We start from the raw sequence: 26,788 nt of genomic DNA on the forward strand, positions 1-26,788 counted from the left end.
ATTCCTCTCTTAACAAAAAATCATATACACAGCACATATTCCTAACATCAGAGACAAGAGTTGCCAATTAAATAATAATAAACATACAGGTAATTGGCAGACAATATTTCTGGTGTATTATCTCATTTGGATTCTTTAGTTAAGGAACCTTTACCTCCTAGGTTAGTCACCAATCTTTTGCAGAGGAATAGGTCTGCAGTGCAGAGTTGATTGATAATGAGATTAGACAAGAGCACCTTCAAGTGAAGAAAGGAAATTTAACTTGCTTTTGTAATACAAAGTGGGAGTATTAATATGAAATTTTTTACGGGAATAGAGTATAATTAGTTGGAAAATGTGTGCATTCAAAGGGGTGAACATTTCACAGTACAAGCAGATGGAATGGGCATAAAAATTTGTTATGATAAACTTGTTTATTTGATGTGTGGGATGGACACAATCAATTCCAGGTTAATGGGAGGTAGGTTTTGCCAAAGGGCATACCCAGGACCTGAGTCCTGGGATAGAGAAACGTACGTTGTACATATAATTAATGGCATAACAGTTTTCAGATATTATTAAAAATGGCTTGGGTTAAACTTGTTACTAGTCAGCACACAGTACACATTCCGAGCTTCTTCAAACTGATATTGACTTGATCCATCTTTTTTGTTTTTGTCAGTGATGATTAAACTGTAAAATTATTTTAAACTATAACGGCCTCTTGTAAAGGGAATGAAGGAAACATATGGTAAATAGAGTTATAAAAGTGTCATAAGCTACCTTGGACTATCATAAGAAAATATAGACTATGGTAGTTTTCCTAGTAGCTTTGGTCACTTAATGTAATAAACATTTACACTGCATGTTAGATATGTTGTATATGCATTGGGCATCATTTGATTTTGATCACTTTGTTTGCATATGTGATCAATCCATTGCTAGTTTCCCCTAGGAACTAAAAGCAGTGACCCTCTAGAAACTGAGTGAGGACACATAAAGGGCCACATAACCTATGCAACATTTTTGTTCTCCATAGTTATCCTCCTGTCTACTTACAAACAAACAATAGTTATAGCAAAACTGAAACTGTCAATGTTTAATTCTGGTTTTATCCAAAAATTGTTGATATGTAGTGAGAAACAGAGAGATGTCATTGTAAAAATTTAAAAAAATACAGATTTATCATATAATGATAGGAAATGCAATTTCTGAAAAAATATAAACTTAGAAAAAGAAACACAAAAGAGAACCATATTAAACATTTTTCCAACACTTGATCAAGTTGATATTCATCAACGACATTCACACATCTCAGTAATAACAGAAAACTCTTGCCTTTGATCATGGTGAAGAACATTCTATTGAGTACAATGTAACTACAATAATTATATCATTCCTTTATGTTTATACATGTAAACTGTACTTACATCAAAAGTGATTGCTTTGGTTACATAAAAGCAAAGAAGTTATATGATCAACTAATTTTTATTACCTATAAAGCACAATTTATATTTTCTGCGGATATAAAATACTCAGTGGTCTAACACTGAATGATATGCAGTTCTGATTATGTGCAAAACAAAGAGAAGTCATCAACTCCCAGTTTCTCTTCCACACATTCATTTATGTTTCTTTCCCTACCAATGCTACCAATACTGTCAGTAATCCTACCCTTTATTACGTCATGTATGTACTGTACCAAAACTACAAAACTGTAGCTTTGGTAGAGTGCGACTCTAATTGTAAAGCAAGAGCATTTGGAAAAATATAAAAAATCCTTGTAAATTTCTTTTAGTTAGACACCTGTACTAGGAAATGACAAGTATAATTTTAGATGCAGCTGTGTTAGAATGTAGTAATATAATCAAAACCTGGATATATCCTGCACACCATAGAATCACTAAATAAGCGATCATTAAAAGTTGCATACCAATTGAGTGGGGGGGGGTTAGGAGTGTCTGTAACTGACACCAACGAAGATTTTAGGCTAAGACTCCCTGTGGTGTTCAGTAGTTTATTTAATAAATACATGACATTTATCATAATTATAATTGCTACAATCGACAATAAGAACAGCTTTTGAACTACACTCATTGTTGAGTTATAGTGATTGTTATAACTGAAGGTGTAGCAGGTTAACAATCACCACTCACAGTCAACCGGTAAACAGTGTGGTGAGTGGAAGGTAATATCTTTGTGGCATTTGACGGAATGTACAAGAAGATGAAATTGACAGATGACAAAATTAGAAATTTGCTTGAGAGGTCAGACAATGAGTTTAGTGGTGAACTATCTGAAAGCTCAAGCAGCGAAACTGAAGATGTAGTCATGGAAATTCCAGATCAAGTAGTTTCTGGCAGCAGCGAATTGGATGAAAGTGAACAGTGTAAGTATTGATTTTTATTACTTTTTGCAGATATTTTGGAGTATATTAGGATATGTGTCTCGGTAGAGTGCTTAGTTTGCTAGTGTTCGGTTATGTTTTCATATTTTTATAGATATTCAACCAACAAGAAGACAACCCAGGCCGAAAGCACAAATTGATCAACTTGAAAAAGACATGGTGGTCCCGTCAAATATGATATGGAAGAGAAGCCCTTACATAAATCAAAGGAGGAGGTCTGTTGCTAATGTAATGAGAACCCCAAAAGGAACTAAGCAAGGGATAAAACGTGATACACGAGTAAAACTTTTCTCATGTACTTCGATAATAACATCCTGGATAACATTTTGATGTGTACCAATCAAAAGCTTCGAAATCTTAGGGAATAATCTGTAGATATTTTCATAAAAAATTCGAAAGGATCTGAAAGGGAAGAAACTGTGTCAGCAATTGGAATTCTATTGAACTGTGGAGTCCATAGACAGAACAAGGACAGTTATGTGATATATTTAGTAAAGAAAACTATCCGATGTATCAAGCTTCATTTTTGGAGCATAGACTGAGGCGCTTACTGAAGTGCTTGCGTTTTGATGATACTCTACCTCGAGCAGCTAGAAAACAGACTGACAAATTTTCTCCTATCAGGGATGTATGGAACATGATAGTTAGTAAATTTCCTGCGTTTTTAATCCTAGTGAGTCAGTCACAGTGGATGAAGAACTTTTGACCTTCCATGGGAGATGCCCATTCAGGCTGTGGCAACTATTGACTCTACGAGTGATAAATTTCTGCCACAGCAGGCTCTCTGACCCATGCGGACTTACTGTGCGCCGCCATATTGCTTTCCATTCTGTTGTGTGCTGCCGACTGTATAAGATGTAAATATTCTCGCATAATAAAGTTGTATTAATGTAGGTGGTTTGTTATTTAATGATCGCTGCCGCTCCGCATATCAGGAATAACCACAAGGATATACACTCCTAGAAATTGAAATAAGAACACCGTGAATTCATTGTCCCAGGAAGGGGAAACTTTATTGACACATTCCTGGGGTCAGATACATCACATGATCACACTGACAGAACCACAGGCACATAGACACAGGCAACAGAGCATGCACAATGTCGGCACTAGTACAGTGTATATCCACCTTTCGCAGCAATGCAGGCTGCTATTCTCCCATGGAGACGATCGTAGAGATGCTGGATGTAGTCCTGTGGAACAGCTTGCCATGCCATTTCCACCTGGAGCCTCAGTTGGACCAGCGTTCGTACTGGATGTGCAGACGGCGTGAGACGATGCTTCATCCAGTCCCAAACATGCTCAATGGGGGACAGATCCGGAGATCTTGCTGGCCAGGGTAGTTGACTTACACCTTCTAGAGCACGTTGGGTGGCACGGGATACATGCGGACGTGCATTGTCCTGTTGGAACAGCAAGTTCCCTTGCCGGTCTAGGAATGGTAGAACGATGGGTTCGATGACGGTTAGGATGTACCGTGCACTATTCAGTGTCCCCTCGACGATCACCAGTGGTGTACGGCCAGTGTAGGAGATCGCTTCCCACACCATGATGCCGGGTGTTGGCCCTTTGTGCCTCGGTCGTATGCAGTCCTGATTGTGGCGCTCACCTGCACGGCGCCAAACACACATACGACCATCATTGGCACCAAGGCAGAAGCGACTCTCATCGCTGAAGACGACACGTCTCCATTCGTCCCTCCATTCACGCCTGTCGCGACACCACTGGAGGCGGGCTGCACGATGTTGGGGCGTGAGTGGAAGACGGCCTAACGGTGTGCGGGACCGTAGCCCAGCTTCATGGAGACGGTTGCGAATGGTCCTCGCCGATACCCCAGGAGCAACAGTGTCCCTAATTTGCTGGGAAGTGGCGGTGCGGTCCCCTACGGCACTGCGTAGGATCCTACGGTCTTGGCGTGCATCCGTGCGTCGCTGCGGTCCGGTCCCAGGTCGACGGGCACGTGCACCTTCCACCGACCACTGGCGACAACATCGATGTACTGTGGAGACCTCACGCCCCACGTGTTGAGCAATTCGGTGGTACGTCCACCCGGCCTCCCGCATGCCCACTATACGTCCTCGCTCAAAGTCCGTCAACTGCACATATGGTTCACGTCCACGCTGTCGCGGCATGCTACCAGTGTTAAAGACTGCGATGGAGCTCCATATGCCACGGCAAACTGGCTGACACTGACGGCGGCGGTGCACAAATGCTGCGCAGCTAGCGCCATTCGACGGCCAACACCGCAGTTCCTGGTGTGTCCGCTGTGCCGTGCGTGTGATCATTGCTTGTACAGCCCTCTCGCAGTGTCCAGAGCAAGTATGGTGGGTCTGACACACCGGTGACAATGTGTTCTTTTTTCCATTTCCAGGAGTGTATATTCCAACAAAACCAGGAAAATGTGGAATAGAGGTGAACCTGTTATGTGATTCAAATATGAAATACTGCTTTGCTGCATATCCCTATGCTGGGAAGCACGTTAATGAAAAGAACCATAACAGTGGCCCTGAAATAGTTAGAAGATTAATTGAAATGTCTAACTTGAATCAATCTGGAAGGAATGTTACCATGGACAGAAAGTTCACTACTGTTCCACTAGCATATGATCTTTTGAAATAGAAAATAACTACAGTTGGTACAATTCAAAGTGACAAGCTCCGTCCTGTTTCTCTAAAAAAGCAACACCGGGAACGATCTGATTTGCCTTTAGTGATGATGACACTTTAGCCAGATATGTGCCTAAGAAAGGAAAGGTTGTTACAGTCTTGTCAACCCAACATCATGATATGACTGTGATGGAAGAAAAGCCAGACATCATCCTATTCTACAATTGTACAAAGTCAGGAGTGGATACATTCGATAAGCGTGTAAGAATGTACAGCTGCATCGATGGCCAATGGTGGTGTTTTTCAACTTGATTGACATTACAGCATAAAATTCATGTGTGTATTTCAAGATACACACAAGGAATGGACAAGGAATTACCCAACAAAGATTTCTGGATGAAAGAAGTACCTGAAACATCTTGCTCGTGAACTTTGTGACATCAACATGAAAAGACACGCTCCAAATGCTGTAGGCATACACTCAAAATACACTACAGTGTTATCAACTTTTGGGTATGAGTGTAATCAAAATCAAGGTGCTATGAGCAGAGGAAACAACGTTACAGAGCTGCGACAGAAAGTAACACATGCAGCTGTGCATAATCTGTCACAGAAAGGACGCTGTTACTTATGCTCCAGAAGCAAAGACAGTAAGTACATGAAGGCTTGCACTTCTTGCAGGAAGTATATCTGCCCTGCATAAACCAAGAAAGAAGAAGTAGTTCATATTGTAAAGTGTTCTGAATGTGAATCTGAGTAATCCTTGCAATTGTGAAATTAGTACAAATAAATGTAAAAAAGCTATTTAATTTTTTCTAAAATGTACCAGAAACTCTTTCCCAGTAATAATAATCAACAGTTTAATCTTCTAATCTGGCAAAATTGTGGAAATACATAAGTAATGTGATTTATACTAGATAGAGAATGTGTGATGGTTGTGGGGTCAGTCGCTAACCCCTCCCACTGGCGTTGGCCAGTGCAACATACGGCATTGGTATGCAACTTTTAATCAGAAGTTTGGTTTGAAATGAACAGTAATTCTTTAGATGTGGGGTCTACTGGATGCGAAATGTCTCTGACATTTCTGACCCGTGAATCAGTTTCAGTTATAAGTCTGCATCTGCAACTGATTGAGCAGTGTGAGCATGTGTGTGTGTGTGTGTGTGTGTGTGTGTGTGTGTGTGTGTGTGTGTGTGTGTGTGACTCAGGTTCAATTCTGGGTATTGCTGTGGAACAATTCAAGGTGTGGAAAGCTGACGACAGGGGAGAGAGCAGTGTTCTGACCCCAGGGCACTCCATACCTAAAGTTCCCATTGCCTTTTCTGTAAAAGTGCAGCACTGCTGTATGACAGAATTGGTGTCTGGTTGAGTAGCCCACATCTCTCAGAGTGCAGTAGATAGGTGTTAGAGTTAAATTGGTGGGACTATTATTGATGTATTGGATAGTCTGTATTTCCACAATGTTTCACCTGATAATATATTCTTGTTACTGAACCCAGAGTGTATCTTGATTATCACAATTATATTGGTCTCCCTGGTTGTCATTCATCTGCTGTTTCTTTATATTTTCAGTATCTATATAAATAAGATGTTCTCTGAAATATCTCTGCTACTACAGCCATTTGTGAGACTATAGAACTAGTATTAATCTGTGATAATCAAATAAAAGTATTTTGTTTACCCATTTCATTCTTAACTGACAAACCAACATGCAGTCCATTTGAGTACAGGGCTATGTTTACAAGATGGTGAGACATGCTCACTAGAATTGGGCAAAAAGAAATACACATTTCTTACTTTGTGGACTGTTTTATCTATTAACAAAACCGTTGTAGCTCTATTTGTCACACTTGTGTGGTATACTGTAAAAATCCTTGCAGGTATTTCACTTTTGACTAGTGGTTATTTGTTGGTTTCTTGAAACTAAAATAATTTTTGAAAGATATAAGGGGTAATCAAAAAGTTTCCATTTGAGGGCATTGCTCTAGGGTATATGCAACATAGCAAGACTATGATGCAGATATATGAGTACAAAATGTAGGCAAGGGATTAGTGTTTCTTTCTGATGTGCATGCAGTAAATGCAGAAACATGAACTGCAGTTACATTATTACCAAATGTGTCCAAGTATTTCCAGTTAGTTGTTATTCTTTTCTTAGCTGCCGAAGGACAAACACCAGAAGACATCCATCAGAGGATAACGAATGTGTATGGGGCAGCATGTCTGTGGAAAACCACTATTGTGGAATGCTGCACCAAATTACATGATGCTGCTTCATTTAAACACACATCCCTATATTTCAAATGTGATAATGCAGAAGTTACTCCTACTTAAGTGTGGAACACATGCACTTGCCCTATAGTCCTGTCCTCTCCTCATGTGATTATAATACCCGTGGTCCCTTAACAAGGGCCTAGAAGGGTTCAGTGGTTCCTGCCAGATGAGGACGCGTAGCAGGCAGTTACAGACTTCTCCACACAGCATGACATGGTGTTTTACCAAACAGGTATCTTCAGCATGGTGCACTGGTAGGATGATTGCCTCAGTCCTCAGGGTGGTTTTGCCTGAATGGCATATCAATTCCAGACTGCATGTCATTAGAACAGAAACTTCTTGATCACCCCTTATTTCATAATATCACAAGAAACATATAAGGTATTTATGCAGCTCAGGATATGAAATACACTACAAGTTTTCTGATGTCTGAAATTTATTGAGTTTGTACAGTCTGGAGACAATGAAAACATGTATAAAAGATATGAAACCTGTATGAGAATAATTGTAATGTATCATATAAGGTATACAAAGCATTGATAGTATTTTCTGCTTATTAAGGTCATTTTCACCCTTTTGAATGATCTATGTAAGTGAAATGATACAGTAATAATTTTCTCTTGTTTTCACAATAAACTTTTAGTTCTCACATTTGAGCTGCTTATAAAGTCAGAACAAGGCAATGACCTAGAATTTAAAAAACCATATCATGATACATGAAGTTGTGTGGTTTCAAACTGACTTTTTGGTTACTGTTCACATTGAATACATAAATGGTATATTGAAACCATTTATATCCTACATGTCCAAACCAGGAGTCATGATTAATGTCATCAATAAGGATGAAATATTACTGCATACACAAACAATTTTACACTGCACATTAGTGGCTCATTCTCAACTGCAGTGGCAGTAAACTAGGTAGAATATACTATGTTGTGTATACTACTCACTCCCAACTGTATCAGCAAAGCAAAACAGTAGAAATGAATCATATGACACTTGCAGAATTATCTAATGCCCACATTCATAAATAAACAGTACTGATAATTGTTAAAGTCACTATAGACCTATGACTACAATAGTGAACAGAAATCTGAGAGCAACTCATTCTCATTTATAAATGATAAGAAAATGCATATTAGCCTAACTCCACAAGCCAAGTGAATCAATGAACATGAGAAAATTAAAACTAACTTCTAAGTGGAGGGGGGCAGGATCATTTCACAAAGCTGTAAACATATTTACACAGTCTCATATAAAGCTTTGACTGAAAGAACATCCAAAACTTACCATTTAAGATCACATACTGATTGGCATAAGGAACACAGACAACAGATGTGTCTGGTCATGTTTTTTTAATATTGGTATCCAGAGGAACATAATTTTTTTGTGATCATGTAGTGTGCTTACATTCAAATTCTGTATTTATTTCGAAATGAAACTTAGTGCAACATAATTTCAAACTGACTCCAAATCTGTGTTTATAGTGCTGTATGACACTCAAACTTTGTAATTAGCCAGTCTATGTAAACTATCTATTTCATATTTGTGCGTGCAAGCACACTATCAAGCAGTGAACAAATCCTAGAAAATAAATAAATAACCCTGTTGTGTCATGGCACGCAATAATTTTTATACTGTCTTAATATTATATACTTATGATTATAAGAAATAGCTTTCATGAACTATAAAACTGATGGAGAGTAGGTAGAAGTTAAGAGATTAATCAGGACTCATTCTGGATGGAAATGGGATACTGAAGTGGTGAGACATGATGAGACGCGTTTGAAGTTCGATATAGATGTAGATTCTGCAATAAGAAATACCAGAGTAGGTAATTCAGTTAAAGATGAGTGGGTATGTCTAAAAAGAGCAAACATTTGTACAATGGAGGTAAGTGGGTAGAAACGTAGAGTAAAAAAAGAAACACTTCAGTTGATTGACAAAAGGAAGAAGTAAAAAATGTTCGGTGAAAGACAGAAGGAATTAAGTAAATAGGAACTGCATGGAAGACAAGGAGAATGGCTGTAGGAAACATGTGAAAAAATCGAAAAAGAAATGACCATCAGGAGGATTAATTCAGCGTACGGAAAAGTCAAAACAGCCATCGGTGAAATTAAATGCATGGGCAGTAGCTAGTAAAGGTTTCTCAGGCTTCCAGCTGTGTCAATTGGATATATAATGCGAAGAGGATAAATTATGTAGTGGAAGGTAGGACAGTGAACTACTGTGAACAGTTCAGTGACAGGCTTGTTCTCATCAGAACCGACCAGAAAAACATATGGTTCCTGAAGAGGGGCAGCAGCCTTTCCAGTAGTTGCAGGGAAAACAGTCTGGATGATTGCACGATCTGGCCTTGTAACACTAAGCAAAATGGCCTTGCTCTGCTGGTACTGCGAACGGCTGAAAGCAAGGGGAAACTACAGTCATAATTTTTCATGACGGCTTGCAGCTTTACTGTATGGTTAGATGATGATGGCATCCTCTTGGGTACAATATTCCGGAGGTAAAATAGTCCCCTATTCGGATCTCTGGGTGGGGACTGCTCAAGAGGACGTCGTTTTCAGGAGAAAGAAAACTGGTGTTCTACGGATTGGAGCATGGAATGTCAGATCCCTTAATCGATCACGTAGGTTAGAAAATTTAAAAAGGGAAATGGATAGGTTAAAGTTAGATATAGTGGGAATTAGCAAAGTTTGGTGGCAGGAGGAACAAGACTTTTGGTCAGGTGAATAAATACTAAAACAAACAGGGGTAATGCAGGAGTAGGTTTAATAATGAATAAAAAAATAGGAGTGCTGGTAAGCTACTACAAACAGCATAGTGAACGCATTATTGTGGCCAAGATAGACACAAAGCCCACGCCTACTACAGTAGTACAAGTTTATATGACAACTAGCTCTGCAGATGACGAAGAAATTGAAGAAATGTTGATGAGATAAAAGAGATTATTCAGATAGTGAAGGGAGACGAAAATTTAATAGTCATGGGTGACTGGAATTCGATAGCAGGAAAAGGAAGAGAAGGAAACGTAGTAGGTAAATATGGATTGGGGGGAAGAACTGAAAGAGGAAGCCGTCTGGTAGAATTTTGCACAGAGCATAACTTAATCATAACTAACACTTGGTTCAAGAATCATAAAAGAAGAGTGTATAAATGGAAGAAGCCTGGAGATACTGACAGGTTTCAGATATACTATATAAAGGTAAGACAGAGATTTACTAACCAGGTTTTAAGCTGTAAGACATTTCCAGGGGCAGATGTGGACTCTGACCACCATCTATTGGTTACTATAGATTAAAATTGAAGAAACTGCAAAAAGGTGGGAATTTAAGGAGATGGGACCTGGATAAACTGACTAAAGCAGAGGTTGTAGAGAGTTTCAGGGAGAACGTAAGGGAGCAATTGACAAGAATGGTGGAAAGAAATACAGTAGAAGAAGAATGGGTAGATTTGAGGGATGAAGTAGTGAAGGCAACAGAGGATCAAGTAGGTAAAAAAAACGAAGGCTGATAGAAATATTGAATTTAATTGATGAAAGAAGAAAATATAAAAATGCAGTAAATGAAGCAGGCAAAAAGGAATAAAAACATCTCAAAAATAAGATCGACAGGAAGTGCAAAATGGCTAAGCAGGCATGGCTAGAGGACAAATGTAAGGATGTAGAGGCTTATCTCACTAGGGGTAAGACAGATACTGCCTACAGGAAAATTAAAGAGACCTTTGGAGAAAAGAGAATCACTTGCATGAATATCAAGAGCTCAGACGGAAACCCAGTTCTAAGCAAAGAAGGGAAAGCAGAAAGGTGGAAGGAGTATATAGAGGGTCTATACAAGGACGATGTACTTGAGGACAATATTATGGAAATGGACGAGGATGTAGATGAAGACGAAATGGGATATATGATACTGCGTGAAGAGTTTGACAGAGCACTGAAGGACCCAAGTCGAAACAAGGCCCCGGGAGTAGACAACATTCCATTACAGCTACTGACAGCCTTGGGAGAGCCAGTCCTGACAAAACTCTACCATCTGGTGAGCAAAATGTATGAGACAGGCGAAATACCCTCAGACTTCAAGAAGAATATAATAATTCCAATCCTAAAGAAAGCAGGTGTTGACAGATGTGAAAATTACCAAACTATCAGTTTAATAAGTCACAGCTGCAAAATACTAACGCGAATTCTTTATAGATTAATGGACAAAATGGTAGAAGCCGACCTCGGGGAAGATCAGTTTGGATTCTGTAGAAATGTTGGAACACGTGGGGCAATACTGACCCTACGACTTATCTTAGAAGCTAGATTAAGAAAAGGCAAACCTAAATTTCTAGCGTTTGCAGACTTAGAGAAAGCTTTTGACAATGTTGACTGGAATACTCTCTTTCAAATTCTGAAGGTGGCAGGGGTAAAATACAGGGAGCGAAAGGCTATTTACAATTTGTACAGAAACCAGATGGCAGTTATAAGAGTCGAGGGACATGAAAGGGAAGCAGTGGTTGGGAAGGGAGTGAGACAGGCTTGTAGCCTCTCCCCAATGTTATTCAATCTGTATATTGAGCAAGCAGTAAAGGAAACAAAAGAAAAATTAGGAGTAGGCATCAAAATCCATGGAGAAGAAATGAAAACTTTGAAGTTTGCCGATAACATTGTAATTCTGTCAGAGACAGTAAAGGACTTGGAAGAGCAGTTGAACGGAATGGGCAGTGTCTTGAAAGGAGGGTATAAGATTAACATCAACAAAAGCCAAACGAGGATAATGGAATGTAGTCGAATTAAATTGGGTGATGCTGAGGGAATTAGATTAGGAAATGAGACACTTAAAGTAATAAAGGAGTTTTGCTATTTGGGGAGCAAAATAACATGATGGTTGAAGTAGAGAGGATATAAAATATAGACTGGCAATGGCAAGGAAAGCGTTTCTCAAGAAGAGAAATTTGTTAACACTGAGTGTAGATTTAAATGTCAGGAAGTCATTTCTGAAAGTATTTGTATGGAGTGTAGCGATGTATGGAAGTGAAACATGGACGGTAAATAGTTTGGACAAGAAGAGAATAGAAGCTTTTGAAATGTGGTGCTACAGAAGAATGCTGAAGATTAGATGGGTAGATCATACAACTAACGAGGAGGTATTGAATAGAATTGGGGAGAAGAGGAGTTTGTGGCACAACTTGACTAGAAGAAAGGATCGATTGGTAGGACATGTTCTGAGGCATCAAGGGAGCACCAATTTACTATTGGAGGGCAGTGTGGAGGGTAAAAATCGTAGAGGGAGAGTACCTAGAGATGAATACACGCAGATTCGGAAGGATGTAGGCTGCAGTACGTACTGGGAGATGAAAAAGCTTGCACAGGATAGAGTAGCATGGAGAGCTGCATCAAACCAGTCTCAGGACTGAAGACCACAACAACAACAAAACTGATGTATGATTAATGTTGTTCATTTCTTAGTTACTGGATATATAAATTATAAATGTCAACTGTAATGAGTTATCTTTTTCTTTTAAAATACTACTGACAAACTCAGTATACAGTTTTACAGAGTTACTGAAAGAAGACAACATTCGGCGTATCATAAAATAAAGACTAGAACAATGGTGGCCTGGAAATATAAATTGGTATATTTAAATATTAAAATATAAAGCACTTATTGGAAGAAAGTAGATATCTAAATCATACAACAATACATTAAAAAGCCACTTAATTTTTATTTTGCCTGTCAAAAGGTATTCTATTGTTGACACTGCACACCTCTGATATTTGTTTTTATTGTGAAATTCATTATTTTTATATATGCTTTCCTACATTTCTTTATAAAACTGTACTTCATTCCATATACATTTAGTGAAAAATGGCGTCAAGTGGTTTAATATCACAAACAAAAACTAGTTATTAATTGCCATAAAATGTGAGAGTAATGCATACAAATTGTCTAACAATTAATAGACCAGTTGTGACAATTAATAAAGAAGAAACTTCAGTAACTTGTGCAGTGATGTGTGAGCATGATGAAAGCCACTGCTGTGCCTTAAAAAGCGCTGTAAAATTTTCATTGTCATGTGAAATGTATGTAAAGAATACAGATACAGTTAAATGCTACATGACATATCATCACAGTATAATTCTGTGTAACAAAACATAGCTTAAGAACATATATCATTACTCAAAGCAGATCACAGCCAAATGGATTTTACTAGGTTTCAAATTTTTCACATGTAAGTCTTATGTGAAAGATCTGAAAATGTGCTACAGTCATTTCATCCATCTCACTTACGAAAAGTGAGAGTAATATTTTCTTATGACAGTACAGACATTAGCATATCTGCATTCTTCATATTGAATAGTACCATGATTAAAGCATGAGCAACAACTGGTTCAAAGTCCCAACATTATCTGATGGCAGAAGCTGGCCTAAGCAAGAAGCAGATCCAGTATCGCACAACGGAATTCCTTATCTGACAGACAATTAATACATGGTGCCGCAAGGATAACTGCATCTGATGAACTAATATATAGTTCTTAGGTTTTCAAAAAAGTGAGTTCTGCATCTATGTCAATGTCCACTTTCACACTGTACAAACTATTATGAAACACATGTAAAAATATTAGTGCCACAATAAATGACTGCCTAAATACCCTGTGTGCATTGTCATTAATGTTATCTTATGTTTTCAGTCCCTATCAGAGAGATATGTAGTGGGATGAGGTATGTTCCTATGTTTATCACAGTTTTTGTACAATTTGGAACTAGGTTTTATTGAGATAGTTGACATCAAGAGTCTTCCAGGTTTTTCAAAATTTCTGTGATACTCTCCCTTGAGCCAAACAAACTAGTGACAATTGGTGTTGTATTTCTTTGTATGCATAATTCCTTCTTAGTCCTATTTGTTATGTCACACACACATCAACAATATTCTAGGCTATGATGCACAAGTGTACGTAATCTACATTACATATTGATAGTATTTTACCAGTACCCACCAAAAATCTAAAATTTCCCACCTGCTTTAACTACAGTTGAGTCTCTGTTATCATTCTACTTTATTTTATCACAAATTCATCAAGTAATTTACATCTTTCAGTGAGATTTGCTCCCAATGACATTTATACCTGGTAGAGTTAAAAATTCTTCTAATCTTTTAGACTCCCTAGTGAAACAGTTCCCACAGTTCTCGGACACTAATAGTCATACAGGTATTCATGCTTGTATTGTAAATGTAATACAACAAACTAAATTGAAAAAATGAACAAAATATTGAAATAGTTTATTCCTCTCCTTATAGCTGTAATGACACATGTATCAGTAGGATAAAATTATTTTTGCCTCAGGAGGTACCCCAAATGAAAACATCACCAAATAAAATTTTACACACAAAAGGGAATGTTGAATATTTACCTCACAGCTACACCTTCTCTAATGTGGCTGGGTATCAATTTGAAATAATGCTGGATGACAGATGTGAGTATCTTGTTCCATGCAGCTTCAACTCTGTGTAAATACTGTAGCAGTTGCTAATATAGAGCTGTTAAGAGCTTAAATTATGCTGCTGGTGAGGATGCTTACTGTGTGTTTGCAGTAAAGATAGTACAAAGAACACTTGATTAAATTTATTGGTATTTTGGAGGAATACAGGGTCACAATTTATTATACAGAGCTGCTACATCTCACAGCTACAGTGTTTCTAATGTAGCAGGGCATCAGGTTGAACTGATCCTGGATGAAAGGTAAGGGTATGCTGATCCATGCAGCTTCAGGTCTGTACCACAATTCATTAACTGTAGTGGCTGGTAAGTGGTGTCATGCCAAGCTCTTGGCAACTGGTAACCAGATGTTTTTAATGGGTGAGAAATCTAAGAGCATATCCTGGCCATGGCAACAGTCAACCACCTTACATATTGAGGTAGAATGGGCAATATGCAGTTTTGTTTTACTCAGTTGAAAAATAATGCCATCGAAGCATCAAAAATAGAGCACACTGACAAGTCTTAACAAGTCAAAAATTTAATGACTGCTGTCAAAATTACCAGCTACAGGAACTAGAGGTGATCATGTTTGTGCCCAATGGCAACCACTACCATCACACAAGTTTCTGAGTCCATGTGATGATGATGAATGCAGTCTGGGAATGTCTCCTCAGAGTCTTCACACACAGAAACATCTATCATAATGTTGTATGCAGAGCCATGTGGTTACACTATTATGTACAGTGTTGTCATTTCATGCACTTCTCTTTGTTATGACACTGAGGAAAGCTGCAACAATGTTTGCCATTTTGACTGTCTGTGATGAGAGGATAACATCAGACTGCCTGCATGGACACTTGTTTTGCTAGAAACAGACCATTTCCTGACTCATGGTGTGTGACGTGGCTGGACAGTCATATACAGCTGAGCAAACTTCTGAATAAAGTGGTAAATGACGTGTAAATATTGCAGAACGTTGGAACTAGAGTTAAAACATTAAGATGGCAGTGATCTGTGGGTAATACTATGATAAACATTTCTCTACTTTTCAAGTTACATGAGGAAAAGGGAAGACTTTAGAAATAAACTAGGAGAAAGATAATACAAAGGACTATCAAAAATTCTTCTGAACAAATACTGGTATCCAAACAATACTTATAGCTATGATCTCATAAGGCATACACAAGCACAGTTACAGAGTTAGTAACATATACAACTGGCATTTGAGAAGAGTTAAGTTAAAATCCCTCTCCAGCCATAGTGATTTAAATTTTCAGAGGATTCCCTACATCACCTAAGACATATACTAAGATGATTCCTTTGTATTGTACAGTGACAATTTCCCTTCCAAATCTTGCCCAATCAGAGGCTCTTGAACATCATCTGCAATCTGGGATGTTAAGGTCTACCTAAATTTTCCTGCTTCCTCTGGTCAAATGGGTACCAAAAACTGGTTTATTGTCTCTGTGATTTCTTGAAGTATTAACATTGATTCATCTTCAGTACGGTACTGCCATTCTTCTAGTAGATATCAGCAGTGCTAAACTCTGCTTTCTAGCAAGACGTGGGATTGTTGCATCTACTTCATAAGTGAATGATTGCAAATTATTGTTGTTAAAAATTCCACTAATGGAGAATCACTGACACAAGCCAGCACATAACTACATCTGCTGTATATTAGTAAGGCTGCAGTGTCTGTCTAAAACATAACCTTTATCTTAAGAGGTGACATCTGTCAAGGTAATACAGTACAGCAGCGAGCAAGATTGTACACATGGACAGACAAAAAGAGGAAATAAAATAAGCTGTGGAAATTTGCTGTCCTATGATGCAACTGTTGTCGCTGGGAGGAGAGCATTGGCGTATCGAGCAGAGTGGGGTGAGGGCAGGAATGGCAGCTGAACACTCTTCTCCACCAAGGTACAGAATTTCGGTATCTTCACAAAACGGGATCAAACCCTACCTGGACACACAGGCGGACGTATCAATACAGTGCCAGTTGGAAGAAAAGTATATAATGGTTGCTTACTAACAGCAAGTGTAACCACAATCATTTGTTGTAAAATCCCAAAATCATTTCGCCTTGACGGATGGAGAGTGACGAGTCGCAACAAAATAAAAACACTACCACACTGAAATTACAAGAGTAAACAATAATTTCGTGAAATTCATCCTTATTTCTGTGTCAAAAACAACCAACACACGACAAATACAGATTTAAAAGGGAGGCTGGAAAACCTCCAAAGAGATGGTTTTTTTTTCAAAATTTCTAATTTCCATATGAATAATAAGTATATTAAATGCGATAAATACGCTGTAATAATGATTTCACACTGTAACCTAAACACTAGAGCGTTATGCGGGGGGTATTCCTATACATAAAAACCCGAAAAATTAAGTTGGTATATATAACACCCGGTCATTCCACTTATAACATGTCTACACATCGCTAAATAGGAGACAGCAGTGGGCGAAAGCAATGGGCTAAAACCTCCCTTACATTCAGTTTTCATCACATTTACGCATTTTCGTAATAATTACCAGGAGCTTGAACTGTACATTTGGGACATGGCGCTAGATACAAATTTTCATCAGTACTGGGAGTGGCGTTGAAGTGGCTGACCGTAAAAGTCGAGTGAATATAAAGATGCAATAGGCATTTCAGTTAATTATTTCGACTGAATTATCAGCAAATTTTTCATTGTCAGATCTGTAAGTGACGAGGTAAACCCAAGCTGTAGCATAATGGAACGAACTCTCATATCGATCATCATTTTTAATGAGCCAAATTTCCTACAGCCTTCAGTATTTTCTAATTATGCAACTGTGCTTCGATGGCAGCAGTGCGTCAGCACATACAATTTTCTTTACGTACCTGTCACCTTCTGTTTCTTCTCGGCCCAGGGTCCATAAGAAAGTTGTATACATTCTGTAGAATTTTTAATAGGAGCCACATTTTGACAATGTAACGAAGAAGAGCTAGAGCTGCTTCTATTACAGTATAATCTTCCATAACCGGCCCTCTTCCTTATTCGTATGGTAACTCAGTGAGATATGCCGACGTGTTGAAACAATTGGTAGCCGCCTGTGATAGTGTTGGACATCGCATCTCAGAGATGTTAACTCTGCTGTGTGATTGGAGGGTCCGCAGTAGAACGTCAGCTCGCTTACTGGCGCTGCACCGTTCCTTTCGATACGAGATCTTTAATTGTCGGTTTGATCGTGAAATGCTGAAAACTTAGCGCAGTCAGCTAGTTGTAAACGAAAGATATCTTTGGCGATGGTATCGTTACTGAAAAATAAAACAAAAACAGTAATAATGGAGGTAATTCTGTCAGCTTTAGAAGTTAAAGTATCCATAACATATTTGAATTGGATGTGCTAGATTGGTCACACAGACTCACTGCTACGGCGGTCTAGTCTTTATGTTAGCGACATCTTCACACTATGTCAATATCTTAATCTACACAGTATTTGAACTATATTAGCACCGCATGTTTCAAAACCAGTCATCATAAATTGCGAAGTAGATGTTCGTAGAGCAAGGAGAGAAATGATAATCTCTCTCTCACACAAACACACACACACACTTGTTTGCATTATGCTTCTGGTCGTAGATGAGGACTCGAACTTAGACGAATAATCCGCTACGTCACATCTTATTATATGTGCGGGCATACTGCAGTCACTAATATTTCGTGGCCTTCTAGTAATATAATGTAGGGAAAGTTGTTCCTTTCTCTCCTAGACTTTCTTCACATGGAAGAAACGGTATTTATATTTGCCCTATATTTCTCCCCATAATTTCCACATGGGATACTGCTGGTCTTCTGTATATTATTTTTTATGTCATTTAGTTTCTCTTTTTTTCTTAAAAAAAACAGTTCTAGTTTTTGATGGTGTTAGTTTGATTTTATCCCTAAGGTTTCCTCGTGGTACAACTATGTATTATTTTCCTTGGTGGTGTGTATTGTTAATACCTAACTATGCAAACCTCAGAACCTGAAATTAAAACTTTGCACATTTTTGCACTTACTGCAACATAACATACACAATATGTACTGCGACATTTAATTTCCACGTTTATGGAATTTTATCTCCTTACCGTTTAATTTTTACATAAATAAAGTTTTTCATCTACGTCTACGTGACTACTCTGCAATTCACAGTTAAGCTCCTGGCATGGGATTCACCGAACCACCTTCCAGCTATTCCTCTACCTGTCCACTATCGAACAGTGTGCGGGAAAAACCAAAACCTAACTAATTTTGTGAAAATATCTCCCGCAACGAAAATCGCGTTTCTTTTAGTGATTTTCACCCCAGATGACGTATCATATTCACTAAACTTTCTCCCTTATTTCACGATGATACAAAACGAATTGACCTTCATTGAACATTGTCCATGTGCTGCTTCGTCAGTTCTATCTGGTGCAGATGCCATACTGCACAGCAATACTCCAGAGGAGATTGGACAGGCGTAGTGTGTTCTGCCAGTAAGTGGCAGTGTTTGCTTACCTTTTTCCACAGCATGAAATATATGATCGTCCCAGTGTAAGTCATTCGTAATTGTAATCCTTAACTACTATATTTAGTTGAATATACAGCCTTTAGAGTATTGTGATTTATCGTGTAACAGAATTTTAGCGGATTGCTTTTAGTACTTACGTGGATGGCTTCACACTTCCGATATGTAGAGTCAATTGCCACTTTTCAAACCATTCAGATACACTATGAGATCAAAAGCATCTGGACACCCTCAAAAACATACGTTTTTCGTATTAGATGCATCGTGCTGCCAGGTACTCCATATCAGCTACCTCAGTAGTCATTAGACATCGTGAGAGAGCAGAATAGGGCGCTCTGCGAAACTCATGGACTTCGAACGTGGTCAGGTGATTGGGTGTCACTTGTGTCATACGCCTGTACGCAAGATTTCCACACTCCTAAACATCCCTAGGTCCACTGTTTCCGATGTGATAGTGAAGTGGCAATGTGAAGGGACACGTACAGTACAAAAGCCTACACGCTGACCTCGTCTGTTGCCTGACAGAGACCGCTGACAGTTGAAGAGGGTCGTAATGTGTAATAGGCAGACATCAGTCCAGACCATCACACAGGAATTCCAAACTGCATCAGAATCCACTGCAAGTACTATAACAGTTAGGCGGGAGGTGAGACAACTTGGGTTTCATGGTCGAGCGGCTGCTCATAAGCCACACATCACGCCAGTAAATGCCAAACGACGCCCCGCTTGGTTTAAGGAGCGTAAACATTGGACGACTGGACAGTGGAAAAACCTTGTGTTGAGTGACGAATCACGGTACACAATGTGACGATCCGATGGCAGGGTGTGGGTATCGCGAATGCCTGGTGAACGTCATCTGCCAGCGTGTGTAGAGATAACAGTAAAAAACGGAGGCGGTGGTGTTACGGTGTGATGGTGTTTTTCATGGAGGGAGCTTGCACCCCTCCTTGTTTTGCTTGGCACTATCACAGCACGGGCCTTTAAGCACCTTCTTGCTTCCCACTGTTGAAGAGCAATTCGGGGATGGCGACTGCATCTTTCAACATGGATCGAGCCCCTGTTCATAATGCACGGCCCGTGGCGGAGCGGTTACACGACAATAACATCCCTGTAATGGACTGGCCTGCACAGAGTCCTGATATGAATCCTATAGAAGGATGTTTTGGAACGTCGACAATGTGCCAGGCCTCACCGACCGACATCGATACCCCTCCTCAGTGCAGCGCTTAGTGAAGAATGGGCTGTCATTCCTCAAGCAACCTTCCAGCACCTTACTGAACGTATGCTGTCATCAAGGTTAAGGGTGGACCAACACCATATTGAATTCCAGCATTACCGACGGAGGGCGCCACGAACTTGTAAGTCATTTTCAGCCAGGTGTCCGGATACTTTTGATCACATAGTGTATCTTGTCTAGACCATCTTACAATTATTGAAGGGTCCATAAAATGAAAGAGCTAAGGCCATTTTAACTGAATAGACGCAGTATTTTACTATTTTCTACGATAGTAAATGGGAAAAACAAGGTCAGTCATACTGCCAATGAGCTTTGAAAAAAAACTGTACAAGGAAAGACAGAGCTCAGTCCATATCAAACACAGGAAAAAAATGCTTTATACATTAAGTGCCGGTCTTTAAAGTAAATATTGATATAGGTTGCAGCCCTGACAAAGAGTTGTGGTCAAACATTGTATATATTCTGTGCACAGTTGCCACACTAAGCTTTGTGTGCAGGTCCTTATTAACGCACTAACGTTTCGGGAATTTTGTGAAAAAACTGGTATGGAAGGTGAGCCACTGACTGGCGCCTGTAGTGAAAGTATGGAAGGAGGTCATCACATAACGAGGAATAGAAAAAAAAGGAAAAAAATGGTCACTTATGTCAGGTAAACAGAAGGATTAACTGATGTCTCATGAGAAGCGAGAAAACTGCTTTGTACGTTACAATGTTTTGAAAACGTATCTGAAGAGACAAGACGAAGTATTTTAAAAGAATTCAACTTACAGGAATCGGTAAATTTGCAGCATCCTTATCTATGTGGCTTTATTTCTGTACTTCCAACACAGCGCAGATTGTCTATGAAAGGTGACTGTGAAGTAAAGATTTAAGAGTACAGCCTCCAAGTACAGAGTTTGAGGATAAATAGGGGAGGGAGTGAAAGAAGCCAGAGTTTGTCGTAAGACCTTTATGGCAGTGCACGGCGTGTTAAAAAATAAGATCCAATATTTAGTCACATCACTTTTATTCTCCGAACAACCGGGAATGCCCCTATTTATAACAGAGGAAATAACGGGAACAAGCACTGGAAATCAAGTGGTTAAACAGTATATCGCTTCCTTTCTGAATAGAAGTAGTCATTATAAGTTAAATGATGCAACTGAAGTACACCTCCCTCAGGAACTTGATATAGGCAAAACGCTCGTTTTATTTAAAGAGGTTTACCCAAAATTAAGGCGTCTCATAAACCACGCAGAGACATATCTAAAAAGTGCAGTGAACTAGAAAAAATAAAAAGGTGCTTAGTCTCAATAGAAGAATTTGAAAACTCGAAACAATTTTCACACATTACAAGCCACCACGTTTTATAAGAGGAAGAATAAACCTACGAAGGAAAGCCGATACAGCATGGTTAAAGAAGCCATATATATGGATTTTCACAAGAATCTGCCCTTGCCTAACACTACAACTAACACAGTATACTACGAGAGCGTGCTGAAAAGTAATGCCTCCGAATTTTTTATGTGAAAACTCTTAGAGTTTTTTTAAATAAAACAAACGTTACTAACGTTTTACATCTCTATACTTCATGACTGCATCTTGTAGCCCTCTGCCCCTAGAGGAGTGATAGCGCGTAACAGGCGGTCTGCAGCGTAACAATGTCGGTGTGCGAGAAACAGTACGCTGTAATCGAGTTTCGATTTCGAAGAATTCGTCCTGATATATAGAGCACCCTATCCGTCAGCATGGCAATGCTAGAACACAAACGAGCGCTGCGACATATCCAGCAATACGTCGCCTTGCGTTTACTGTCTTCGATCGTCCTCCACACAGTCCCGACTTGGCCACATCCGATTTTAATCTGTTCCCAAAAATTAAAGAACACCTTCGAGGACCTCACTTTGATTGGAAAAGAGTACAGGTAGTTCCAGTTTTCGAGAAAGGTCGTCTAGCAGATGCACAAAACTATAGGCCTATATCTCTGACATCGATCTGTTGTAAAATTTTAGAAGATGTTTTTTGCTCGCGATTCGTGCTATTTCTGGAATCCCATAATCTACTCTGTAGGAACCAACATGGATTCCGGAAACAGCGATCGTGTGAGACCCAACTCGCTTTATTTGTTCATGAGACCCAGAAAATATTAGATACAGGCTCCCAGGTAGATGCAATTTTCCTTGACGTCCAGAATTCGTTGGATTCAGTTCCGCACTGTCACCTGATAAAAAAAAGCAAGAGCCTACGTAATATCAGACCATCTGTGTGGCTGGATTGGAGAGTTTTCAGCAAACAGAGCACAGCATGTTGTTCTCAATGGAGAGACGTCTACAGACTTTAAAGTAAGCTCTGGCGTGCCACAGGGGAGTGTTATGGGACCATTGCTTTTCACAATATACACAAATGACCTAGTAGATAGTGTCGGAAGTTCCATGCGGCTTTTCGCAGATGAAGCTGTGGTATACAGAGAAGTTGCAGCATTAGAAAATTGCAGCGAAATGCAGGAAGATTTGCAGCGGATAGGCACTTGGTGCAGGGAGTGGCAACTGACCCTTAACATAGACAAATCTAATGTATTGCGAATATATAGAAAGAAGAATCCTTTATTGTATGATTATATGATAGCGGTTCATTGGGAGAGCCCTTAGAAAACGTAGTCCATCAACAAAGGAGGCCGGCCGAAGTGGCCGTGCGGTTAAAGGCGCTGCAGCCTGGAACCGCGAGACCGCTATGGTCGCAGGTTCGAATCCTGCCTCGGGCATGGATGTTTGTGATGTCATTAGGTTAGTTAGATTTAACTAGTTCTAAGTTCTAGGGGACTAATGACCTCAGCAGTTGAGTCCCATAGTGCTCAGAACCATTTTTCAACAAAGGAGGTGGCTTACAAAACACTCGCTCGAACTATACTTGGGTTTTGCTCATCAGTATGGGATCCGTACCAGGTCGGGTTGCCAAAGGAGATAGACAAGATCCAAAGAAGAGCGGCACGTTTCGTTACAGGGTTATTTGGTAAGCGTGATACCGTTACAGAGATGTTTAGCAAACTCAAGTGGCAGACTCTGCAAGAGAGCCTCTCTGCATCGCGATGTAGCTTGCTGTCCAGGTTTCGAGAGGGTGCGTTTCTGGATGAGATATCGAATATACTGCTTCCCCCTACTTATACCTCCCGAGGAGATCACGCATGTAAAATTAGAGAGATTCGAGCGCTCACGAAGGCTTTCCGGCAGTCGTTCTTCCCGCGAACCATACGCGACTGGAACAGGAAAGGGAGGTAATGACAGTGGCACGTAAAGTGCCCTCCGCCACTCACCGTTGGGTGGCTTGCGGAGTATAAATGTAGATGTATATGTAGAGAGTGATGAATTGGTGCAAGCAGAGGTGAGGTTGAGGCTCCGTCAACAAAGTCAAACGTTCTATAGTGACGGTATCTACAAAACTGCCTCTGATTGGGAGAAATGTGTTCGCCGTTGGGTGATTATGTTGAGAAGAAACAAGTAAACATGAAGAATAATGTAGTAGAATGTTAATAACGTTCGTTTTAGTTAACAGGCTTTAAGACCTTTCACACAAAAAATTCAGAGGCATTATTTTTCAGTGCATCCTCGTACTTCCAACTGATGATAACCACTTTTACATCCGTAGTAGAAAAGTAATTACATTGATTTACGTGGCACGATGTCCCTCAGGAGGACATACAACAAACTCCGTCAATGGATGCCAAACGCATTAACTGCTTGCATAAGGGACAGAGTTGGAACAAGGAAGAAAAAGGATGCTTGGGAAAAAATACACGTTGCATACAACGCAGAAGCTCTTACACAAAGATCACAAGAGCAGCTTAAAGTAATTTGGTAGGTCATGAAAGCGAAAGCAAAGAAAATGATAGCTAAATGTAATCGAGAATAATTTCAAACCGGCAGTAGAGTAGGTGAGACGAAGATCGACGATATAAGCCAAATGGTTGTTGATATGATCCCACAAGTTTTCGAGGGGAATAGCTGGAGTTAACAATGACACATCTGAAGATAATGTGATACTTTCAAACAACTTCGATGATGCTAACTGCTTTGGAGGTAGCAATGAAATGGCTGATGGTGAAATTTTATCCCATAGTCATGAACCTCGGCCTGCATTCTCCTGTCGGAGCTTATCAGAAGACGCGCCCAGCAAAAGAGGGAGAGAACATGCGGTTATAGTGAAGAACCGAGAGTTGGTGAATAAAGCAGACGAGGTTCATTCTTCACTCATTAAAAAAGTGTTTAATACCAGAAGAATACAATACAAAAATGTTATTAATAGAAAGACAAAGAGAAATCATGGAAGTAGAGCGAACCTTAAAATGGAAATTTGAATAAATTCAAGAGCAAACTTCGGGTTCCTGTTCTTCAGCCAATGTGCTCGATAAATTTGAGTTTTTGTGAATGAATAAGAAAATATTCTTATGTATAAAACGCCTTTTATTTCCTTGATATTTATTCAAATGGTTAATGTATTATTGTTTCTTGTGCGGCATAATATTCGTGCTTATCATTTCAGCATCAAAAATGGTTCAAATGGCTCTGAGCACTATGGGACTTAACTTCTGAGGTCATCAGTCCCCTAGAACTTAGAACTACTTAAACCTAACAACCCCCCCATGAACCATGGACCTTGCCGTTGGTGGGGAGGTTTGCGTGCCTCAGCGATACAGATAGCCGTACTATAGGTGCAACCACAACGGAGGGGTATCTGTTGAGAGGCCAGACAAACGTGTGGTTCCTGAAGAGGGGCAGCAGCCTTTTCAGTAGTGGCAAGGGCAACAGTCTCGATGATTGACTGATCTGGCCTTGTAACAATAACCAAAACGGCCTTGCTGTGCTGGTACTGCGAACGGCTGAAAGCAAGGGGAAACTACAGCCGTAATTTTTCCCGAGGGCATGCAGCTATTACTGTATGATTACATGATGATCGCGTCCTCTTTGGTAAACTATTCCGGAGGTAAAATAGTCCCCCATTCGGATCTCCGGGCGGGGACTACTCAAGAGGATGTCGTTATCAGGAGAAAGGAAACTGGCGTTTTACGGATCGGAGCGTGGAATGTCAGATCCCTTAATCGAGCAGGTAGGTTAGAAAATTTAAAAAGGGAAATGGATAGGTTAAAGTTAGATGTAGTGGGAATTAGTGAAGTTCGGTGGCAGGAGGAACAAGACTTATGGTCAGGTGAATACAGGGTTATAAACACAAAATCAAATAGGGGTAATGCAGGAGTAGGTTTAATAATGAATAGGAAAATAGGAATGCGAGTAAGCTACTACAAACAGCATAGTGAACGCATTATTGTGGCCAAGATAGATACGAAGCCCACACCTACTACAGTAGTACAAGTTTATATGCCAACTAGCTCTGCAGATGGCGAAGAAATTGAAGAACTGTATGATGAAATAAAAGAAATTATTCAGGTAGTGAAGGGAGACGAAAATTTAATAGTCATGGGTGACTGGAATTCGAGTGTAGGAAAAGGGAGAGAAGGAAACATAGTAGGTGAATATGGATTGGGGCTAAGAAATGAAAGAGGAAGCCGCCTGGTAGAATAGCACAACTTAATCATAACTAACACTTGGTTTAAGAATCATGAAAGAAGGATGTATACATGGAAGAACCCTGGAGATACTAAAAGGTATCAGATAGATTATATAATGGTAAGACAGAGATTTAGGAACCAGGTTTTAAATTGTAAGACATTTCCAGGGGCAGATGTTGACTCTGACCACAATCTATTGGTTATGACCTGTAGATTAAAACTGAAGAAACTGCAAAAAGGTGGGAATTTAAGGAGATGGGAGCTGGATAAACTAAAAGAACCAGAGGTTGTACAGAGATTCAGGGAGAGCATAAGGGAGCAATTGACAGGAATGGGGGAAATAAATACAGTAGACGAAGAATGGGTAGCTTAGAGGGATGAAGTAGTGAAGGCAGCAGAGGATCAAGTAGGTAAAAAGACGAGGGCTAGTAGAAATCCTTGGGTAACAGAAGAAATATTGAATTTAATTGATGAAAGGAGAAAATATAAAAATGCAGTAAGTGAAGCAGGCAAAAAGGAATACAAACGTCTCAAAAATGAGATCGACAGGAAGTGAAAAATGGCTAAGCAGGGATAGCTAGAGGACAAATGTAAGGATGTAGAGGCCTATCTCACAAGGGGTAAGATAGATACCGCCTACAGGAAAATTAAAGAGACCTTTGGAGATAAGAGAACGGCTTGTATGAATATCAAGAGCTCAGATGGAAACCCAGTTCTAAGCAAAGAAGGGAAAGCAGAAAGGTGGAAGGAGTAT

This window comes from Schistocerca serialis, chromosome 3 (assembly GCF_023864345.2).
Source record: "Schistocerca serialis cubense isolate TAMUIC-IGC-003099 chromosome 3, iqSchSeri2.2, whole genome shotgun sequence".
NCBI lineage: Eukaryota > Metazoa > Arthropoda > Insecta > Orthoptera > Acrididae > Schistocerca > Schistocerca serialis.